This window comes from Enhydra lutris, unplaced genomic scaffold (assembly GCF_002288905.1).
Source record: "Enhydra lutris kenyoni isolate GAN:26980312 unplaced genomic scaffold, ASM228890v2 scaffoldscaffold23, whole genome shotgun sequence".
NCBI lineage: Eukaryota > Metazoa > Chordata > Mammalia > Carnivora > Mustelidae > Enhydra > Enhydra lutris.
This window is the reverse complement of record NW_019154107.1, coordinates 20168270-20177377: the sequence shown is the minus strand read 5'-3', so window position 1 is coordinate 20177377 and position 9108 is coordinate 20168270.

Sequence of the window (9108 nt, the reverse complement as noted above, 5' to 3'; positions counted from 1 at the left end):
TATTTTTTAAAAGATTTTATTTACTTATTTGCCAAAGAGAGAGCGAGAGCGAGAGAGTGCCCAAACAGGAGGAGCTGCCGGCAGAGAGAGAAGCAGACTCCCCGCTGAGCAGGGAGCCTGATGCAGGACTCAATCCCAGGACCTTGAGATCATGACCTGAGCCGAAGGCAGATGTTTAACTGACTGAGCTGCCCAGCCACATTGCATATCTTATTTTTAAATTAAGGAATATGTGTGTGTTAATGAAAATTCAGAAAACATATACAGAAAATATATAATTCTATTCCCTAACCTAAACACTGTCCATATTTTGGTGGATACCTTTTGTAGAGGGTATCCATCTTAGTCCGCATATTCATAGCTTCCCATTAGCTTTTGGATAGTTTTTCCATAGTTGGGGAATATGATGGTTTACAAGCTATCAGGGGCACCTGAGTGGCTGTCAGTTGAGCATCTGTCTCTTGATTTCTGCCCCGGTCATGATCTCAGGGTTGTGAGATTGAGCCTCGAGCCAGGCTCCATGCTGGACATGGAGCCTACTTAAGATTCTTTCTGCTTCTTCTGCTGCTGCTCCCCCTAAACCCCCTCAAAAAAAAAACAAGACAAAACAAAAATAACCCAATTAAATTATTATCTTTGCTTACTAGGAATTACATGCTCATTTTGGGTAAGGTTCTGAGGGATATAAGGGAAGTCAGAATAATACAAAAGGCCTAAGGAATTCCAAATGTATAGTGTAAGTTTCTTCTAGCTGATTTTATTTTTTAAAGATTATTTATTTATTTATTTGACAGACAGAGATCACAAGTAGGCAGAGAGGCAAGCAGAGACAGAGGAGGAAGCAGGCTCCCTGCGGAGCAGAGAACCCGATGTGGGGCTCGATCCCAGAACCCTGGGATCATGACCTGAGCCAAAGGCAGAGGCTTTAACCCACTGAGCCACCCAGACGCCCCAAGAACTTGATAGTTTAAAGAAAGAGAAGAGCCTGTATCAAGGCAAAAGCAGAAATGTGTGGAATTTTTATGATTTTATACAAAAAATCTTATCACTTGCTGGTACTGAGCTGAGATAGCTAAAACAAAACTCAAAATTTGATTTTTAGGCTAATGTATAAAAAACACTGGTTTACCAGATATTTTACATAAAAGTTATTTTTGGCTTGGGTGGGAGTAGGATCCCCAGAATTGGAACGGAGTCATGTGGGATACAGATAACTCAGCCCCCCAAACCCCGCAGAGCCTTCCTTCCTCTCCTGATTGATGAAGCTGTTCATTCCTTGAAGACTCTGTAACAACCTTACTGAGAGTGTTAACTTTAAAAGGAAAGAAAATTCCTTTTGGCTTCTTAGCTAACTGCCTCTGATTGTTGCCACACCTAAACTAGAATTAGGTCATGGCAGGCTCCAGTTGGCAAGTTGTGAATTTACTAATGTATGTCGGCAATTTATCACAATAGATTCAGTGAGGGCTATACCAAGGAAAGCAGAACAAAACACTAGATCAGTCCGAAATCATTACTGAGGAAGCACTTAGAAGGAGGTTCTGAATTCATTGTGCTAACTCAAGATGCTAGAAGTGATTCCAATGCTTTGTTCAGCTGAACTCAGTAAGGGGGCCAGGGTAAAAGAGGTTGAGATGCTAAGTTTCTTGGTATGATACAGGTGAAGGAGTAAAAAAGAAGATAGAAATTTTATAGCGGGTTTGTTATGCATTACCCATTCTTTCATTCAGTTCACGGTTTGATACTAAGAGCCTGTGCCATAATCTCTCGTAGTGTGTGAGATATACAGGCTGTGAACCAAGTGCTCAGTTTAACATGTATTCAAAGCCGAAAATGATTAGTAATGATCCAGTGCTCATTTCCTGACCCTTTCCAGACACAAAATAACTGACACACTCTTTCCAAAGACAGAATGCAGGGTGCTCAATGATTTGATGAAGTGTGCTTCGTCTGTGACTAGAGACAACTTAATGCCCACTGGCCTTGGAAGGTGCTGGGAAAAGTATTTGACACTACTTTGCCCTTGCTGGCCACGTGAAGTACCAGCCAGTTGTGGCTGAGTGTTAAGCCACAGACTGCAGGATGCACAAAATTGTCAGGTCCCAGTTGGTGGGATCAAAGGGAAATTAGAGCATAAGTCAGAGATTTTCAGTGGAGGATGATTTTGCCCACCAGAAGATACTTGGCAATGCCTTATAGACCTTTCTGGTTGTTGCAAATGGGAGGGTGCTACTGGCACCTAGAGATTGGAGACCAAGGATGCTGCTTAACATCCTGCAATGCCCAGAATAGCCCCCTCTTCCCCAACAAAGAATTATCCAGCTCGAGCAGACATTGGCAAATATTTTCTTTAAAAGGCCAGAGAGAAAATGCTTTAGGCTTTGTGGATCATCTGGTGTCTGTTTTAACCATAGACAACACTCATAAATGAAAGAGTCTGTGTTCCAATAAAACTTCATTTACCCAAGCAGATCATGAGCTGGATTTGGCCCACAGGTAGTGGTTTGCCAACCCCTGATAGATTAGCTGGAATATTACACAGTACTTTTCTCATTTATTGTATGATGCTAATAAACAACTATTTTACTGTTTAATAATACTTTTTATTTTGCAATAAGCCCTTTTAGTTCCAATGAGCTTAAAAACATGAAACACATGATTATTAATGGCAAACGAACTACTGAATATTCATTTGTCAAGAAAGTTGATCATGGGCATATAATTTGCACAAAATTTCTGGAGACATTTACCATTCACCTTGGAAGACAAAATAATATAATTGACTGTATAAAATCCAGGGACATAAATCTGTGGGATATATAAATATCTGTTTTGAATCTTAGTACTTTAAGAAGCCTGGGTCTGAGGATATCAGTTTAACATGTGGATCTTTAGAAGATGTATTTATATATCACTCTGTAAGACATGAATTTTCATTTAGATCAAATAACCATTTTACTAAATTAGTGTCATTTTTAATCTAAGTTTTCATGTGCACATATTAAAAATGAAATGATACATGTTATTGTGTTAGTTCCATTAGTAGAAGAACTGCAAAAGGAATTACGTGAGGTTAGCTTTACACCAGTGATAGTGGAATCTTCAAATGGAAAACCTGTTCATAACAATGATGGTTTAATTTTATTTTCACAAAATTCATGGAATCAAAGTAAAGTTTTTAGAAGTTCATTCTATCACAAGGATAAGTATGAGGTTATTACTAATTAAATTAAAAATTCAGTGAAAAAGTTCAACTTTGAAGATACAGTTGTCTTATGATACAATATGGAAATAATATTTTGTGAAGTTCTGCATCATAGTAAAAACAAGGTTTTACCACTTGAAGATGCCTAGGGAGCAGAAGTGTATTTGGAATTGGTTGACATGCGCACATGATTCCAAACTATGTAAAAAAGCTATGCTATTATAACAAACGAAATTAAAAAGTCAGTTGTCAAGATTTACAAAGACTATAACACATATATACGTTGGGGCACCTGGGTGCTTTCAGTGGGTTAAGCTTCTGCCTTTGACTCAGGTCACGATCTCAGGGTCCTGGGGATCAAACCCTATATCAGGCTCCATGCTCAGTGTGGAGTCTCGTTGTCTCTCTCCTTTGCCCCTCCCCCCAACTCCTGCATGCTCTCTGTCTCTCAAATATATAAAATCTTTAAAACACACACACACAGGCGCCTGGGTGGCTCAGTGGGTTAAGCCTCTGCTTTCAGCTCAGGTCATGATCTCAGGGTTCTGGGATCGAGCCCCGCATCGGGCTCTCTGCTCAAGAGGGGAGCCTATTTCCCCCCCCCCCCTCTCTCTCTGCCTGCCTCTCTGCCTACTTGTGATTTCTGTCAAATAAATAAAATCTTACAACACACACACACACACACACAAACACACTAACTGAATTAAAAAACTTTGGTGATAAAGTTGTTCAACAAAATATTTTAGCATGGCAGTACATGGTTTCTCTCAAACTGAGGAAAATGTATATAGGAAAGACTGAGAAAAAAATTTTAATTAAAATAAGATTTAGTTATATTACTATTTTCAAATTTATATTTTGGCCTTCTTCCCTAGAAGGTCATAGTGGGCAATACCAAAATAATATTTCTGTGAGAGTGAAATGTCTGTTCTGGCAACAGTTACACAAACTGAAAAGTCAAGTCAATTTCTCTGCATTTCCATCTTCTGACAACTACTGTATATCTTGCTAGTACAGTTGCTTTTCTTTGATTTGTGCCAGAAGTCACCCTAATCTTTTAGCTTTATGTATGTAAAATATGTACCACAGGGGCGCCTGGCTTAACCCACTGGCTCAGAGGCTCAGTGGGTTAAGCCTCTGCCTTCGGCTCCAGTCATGATCTCAGGGTCCTGGGATTGAGCCCCACATCAGGCTCTCTGCTCAGCAGAGAGCCTGCTTCCCCCTCTCTCTCTGTCTGCCTCTCTGCCTACTTGTGATCTCTGTCTGTCAAATAAATAAATAAAATCTTTAAAAAAATGTACCTCAAAATGACAATCTTCTATATTTATTCTAGGCTTCTTGCTGACCTTCTCAGAAAGCACTTAGACTTTTAAGAAATACAGTGAGATACAAAACAGGTGACTAATGAGATAAATGGATGATCTCTCTCTGCTGCTCAGAACTGTTGTTGAGGTGAATTTAATAAAGGAATCACTGAAAAGGTCATTAAGCTTCAAATACAGCCCGTTAAGCAGGTGAGAAGGGGAAAGGGGCCTTCTCTGCCTTCTACTGCTCTTCCCTGTGTTCTGATAGATGTTTGTTGTTTTCAGCCACTCAGTATCAGCTGCCATTTTCCAAGAGTTCTCCAATTTTTTTTCCTTATTTTTTTTTTTTAAGATTTTATTTACTCATTTGACAGAGAGAGATCACAAGTAGGCAGAGAGGCAGGCAGAGAGAGAGGAAGGGAAGCAGGCTTCCCGCTGAGCAGAGAGCCCGATGCGGGGCTCGATCCCAGGACCCTGAGATCATGACCTGAGCCGAAGGCAGCGGCTTAACCCACTGGGCCACCCAGGCGCCCCAAGAGTTCTCCAATTTTATTTGGGGGAATACTTCTGTTCCATTAGGGTGGTCTTGGTGTATCATAATGCCAGATTCTTGCCTCCCCATTTGGAAACCAAAGGCATTCAGTCCTTACTTGCCTTGCCCGTCTTAAGAGCCAGGATGGAGAAGCTGACCTGAACTTGGTTAATATATTGTCTCTCCTAAGACTTTGAATCTTAGGCATTTGAGGCACAAGAACATTAGAGGTCATGCACTAATTAGTCCCTTCTTGCTTGGAGTTGGTGGTTTTTGATTCTGTGCCTTAGGCCTGTAGGTTGACCTTGAGTTCCGCAGATCCCAAGCATGACTTTTTAAACTTCTGCTTTTGGTTAAGTAGAACTTGTTTTAGTTACTTGCAAACAGGGAACCCTAAATGGCACTTCCTCCTTTAGCCATGTTGTCTTCTATGTCTACCCCAAGCAAATTACTCTACAGCTTACCCACCATTCTTTACTGTGAGGAAGTCATTTCTTTTAAAGGTAATTTGCACAAAGGTGTTAAGGACTTTGTGTGCTACTCTTAAGAGTCTTAGGATGGTGAAACATCTCAGGGAGAAGGCAGTAGACAAGCTTTGAAGATTGGATGTTCAGACATTTGGTTTTCATAAGACAGTATGAAATGCTGCCATTTATTTCCTACTTGGCTATGCGTGTCATTGTACTAGGTAAGCACTTTTGAAAAAATCCCCACAGCAACACTTCGAAGAAGGTATTATTATATCCATTTTATAGATGTGAATATAGTGGCTTAGAACAGTAAAAGAATATGTTCAAGATTATCCAGCTAATATTTGGGGGATCCAGAATTTGAATCTATGCAATTTAACTCCAGTGTCATTTTCTTAACTGCTAGCATGTACTGCCTCTCTGTAGGATGGGTATTGTCTTGGGAAAGAAGGATTTTTCTCTTTCAGTCATTCTCTATGTGTGCTTTACCACCTCTGGGTGGAACTGGCCCAGCACATGCACCCAAGTATAATGTGCCAACATGGACACGGACATTTTTTCCCTGTGTGAAGCTGCGAAGGTTAGTTGGACCAGGCCAGCAGTGTCCTTCCGCAGTGGTTTCTATTAGGACTGAGCTATTACTTTAGTACATTACTAAAGTGTAATTTACATACAGCAAAACACGAGGGTCTTATATATATAGTTTAGAGAACTTTAACAAATGTATATATCATGTAACTATCACCCAGCTCAAGATGCAGAAGACAGATGCAGAGATAGAAATCTATCTCCCAGAAGCATATTTTACTCTCCTTTCTAGTCAATTCCGCCCCCATAGAGACAACCAATTTTCAAATTACCATCAGTTTTCTTGTTCTTGAATGCCATATAGAATCCTATATCTAGTGGTTTTTTTTTAAAGATTTTTATTTATTTATTTGACAGACAGAGATCACAAGTAGGCAGAGAGAGAGAGAGAGAGGAGGAAGCAGGCTCCCTGCTGAGCAGAGAGCCCGATGTGGGGCTCGATCCCAGGACCCCAGGATCATGACCCGAGACGAAGGCAGAGGCTTAAGCCACTGAGCCACCCAGGCGCCCCTATCTAGTGTTTTATGTAAGGCTCCTTGCACTCAACCTAATGTGGTTTTTAAAGATCAATCCATAGTGTTAGATGCATCTTAATGAGTTCCTTTCGTTGCTCAGTAGTTGTATGAATGTACCATGGAGTTTTTTGTTTATTCATTTTCCTGTTGATGGACATTTGGGATATTTTCAGTGGATGGTTAGTCTGAATAAAGCTGCTTTGACTGTTCTTGTATAAGTCTTTCTATGAATTTATGCATTTATTTCTTTTAGCTAATATAGATTCAGAAATGGAATCGCTGATCATGAAGAAGGACTAAAATACATTTCAAAAGAAACAACCAGGATGTAAAATTCTGCATTCCTATCAGCAATGTTAGAGAGTTTCAGTTGCTCCACATCTTTACCCACACTCAGTGTTTTTGATATTTTTTTTTCCTGATGGTTATATAGTTGTATCTCATTGTGGTTTCAATTTCTATTTCCCTAATGGCTAATGATGTTGAGCACCTTTTACTATGCTTACTGGCAATTTGGATATCTTTTGTTAAGTGCCCGTTCAAGTCTTTGGTTACATTTTTTTTTAATTATTGCTAACCAACCACAAAAGCCTATGACCCCACACTTGACCAAAAACACAGACAATCTGTATTTTGTACACATGTCAACATAACTATCAACTCAGTGATGTTCAATATTTACACCAAGCTAAGTTGAGAGAGGTCATATTTATAAGGATTGCCTTGCATAAGATGTTCCTGTCTACTTTTCCAGGCCAGAGGTTTCCAACTGGCAGTGGTAGGCCAACTCTGGCTTACAAAAGTATTTTGTTCAGCTAGTATTTTAACTGATATAGTTGTTAATATATTAAAAATCAGGAGATAACTCCCTACAAGCCTGACTTTGTAGCCTCTTAAAAAATTGGAAAATCTGGAAACACTGGGTGTACCTTTTTCCTTTTGGCAGCATCAGCTAAAGCTGAGTAGTGGTTATCTTCTTAGACTATGCATGCGGATCTCAGTTTAGCATGGCTTCAACCCCCCACTCCTTATTGACTTATTCCCAAACTGCTTCCCTTGCAACTCTTGAGTATTTCCTAATAAATGTTATAAATTAGATAACTCACTACATGGCCCTCTTAACTCTATAAATGCACAGATTTATGACTCAATGGCAAGAGACCTTATGCATTTTATATATTTAATTTTATTCCAGATTTAATCTTTTCCCTATCCTTATCTTTCTTTATCTTGAATTCCTCATTCCTCATTAAGGTATCTTGTAGAAAATTTATTTAATTTTTTTTGGAGCAAAGCAATGTATTTTGCATCTGCATATCTATTAGGAATGATTTCTAAGGAAGTAAAGCCAGCCACTAGCTGTAGACCTTAAGTAACTCGTTCTCTTCTTCATTTCAAAGGATATGGTCAAGGGGATAGAGGAGGTAGTGAAAAAAAAAGGTCTTCTTAACATTTGACATGGGTGAGAAGTTGCTCTTCAGGCCCTAAGCCTAGAGACCCTAAAGAAAATAAGACCCTTGAGGTAAACAAGAGTTTAGATGTGCACAGAATTTATGCACATCTGGTCTAATCATATTACAAAATATACCCTTCTATCACTATACACATATCAGAATGGCTGAAATTCAAAATAGTGATATCACCAAATGCTAGTGAGGATACAGAGGAAACTGGGTCACCTACACATCGCTGATAGAAATGTATGGTACAGCTGCTTCAGAAAAACCATGGTAGTTTCTTACAAAACTAAACATTATGCTTACCATACAGCCCACCAATTTCACTTTTGTATGTTTACCCCAGAGAAATAAGAATTCATTTTCACTCAAACACTATACATGAATGTTCATCTGGCTTTGTTCATAGTATCTCTAAGCAGAAAGCAACCCAATTGTTCCTTTTTGAGTGGATGCTTAAACAGCTCTGGGATATCATCCATATCATGAAATACCACTCAGCTATAAAAAGGACCGAGCTACTGATATGCACAACAACTTGGATGGATTTCCAGGGAATTATGCTGAGTAAAAAAAAATGGTAGTCTCAAAAGTTTACATACTGTATGATTTCATTTATATAACATTCTTGAAATGCAAAAGTCATAGAGACAGAAAACAGATTAATGGTTGCCAGGAATTGGGGGTTGTGGTAGTGATGGGAGGGAATGTGATGAGATGACTCTAGCTGTGAAGGGTTCTCCAGAGATCCTTGTGATGGAATTTTTCTGGATCTTGTCTGTGATGGTCATCACATGACACTACATGGGATAAAATTGCCTAGAACTAAACACACAGATAACTGTGTATAAAACTGGTGAAACCTGAATAAAATTGATAAATTGTATCAATATCAATTTCCTGGTTGTAATATTTTTACTTGTTATGTAAGATGTCACCACCACTAGGGGAAACTAGATGAAGAGTATATGTATGTGATCTTTCTGTATTATTTCTTACAATTTCATGCAAATCTATAATTACTTCAGAATAAAAAG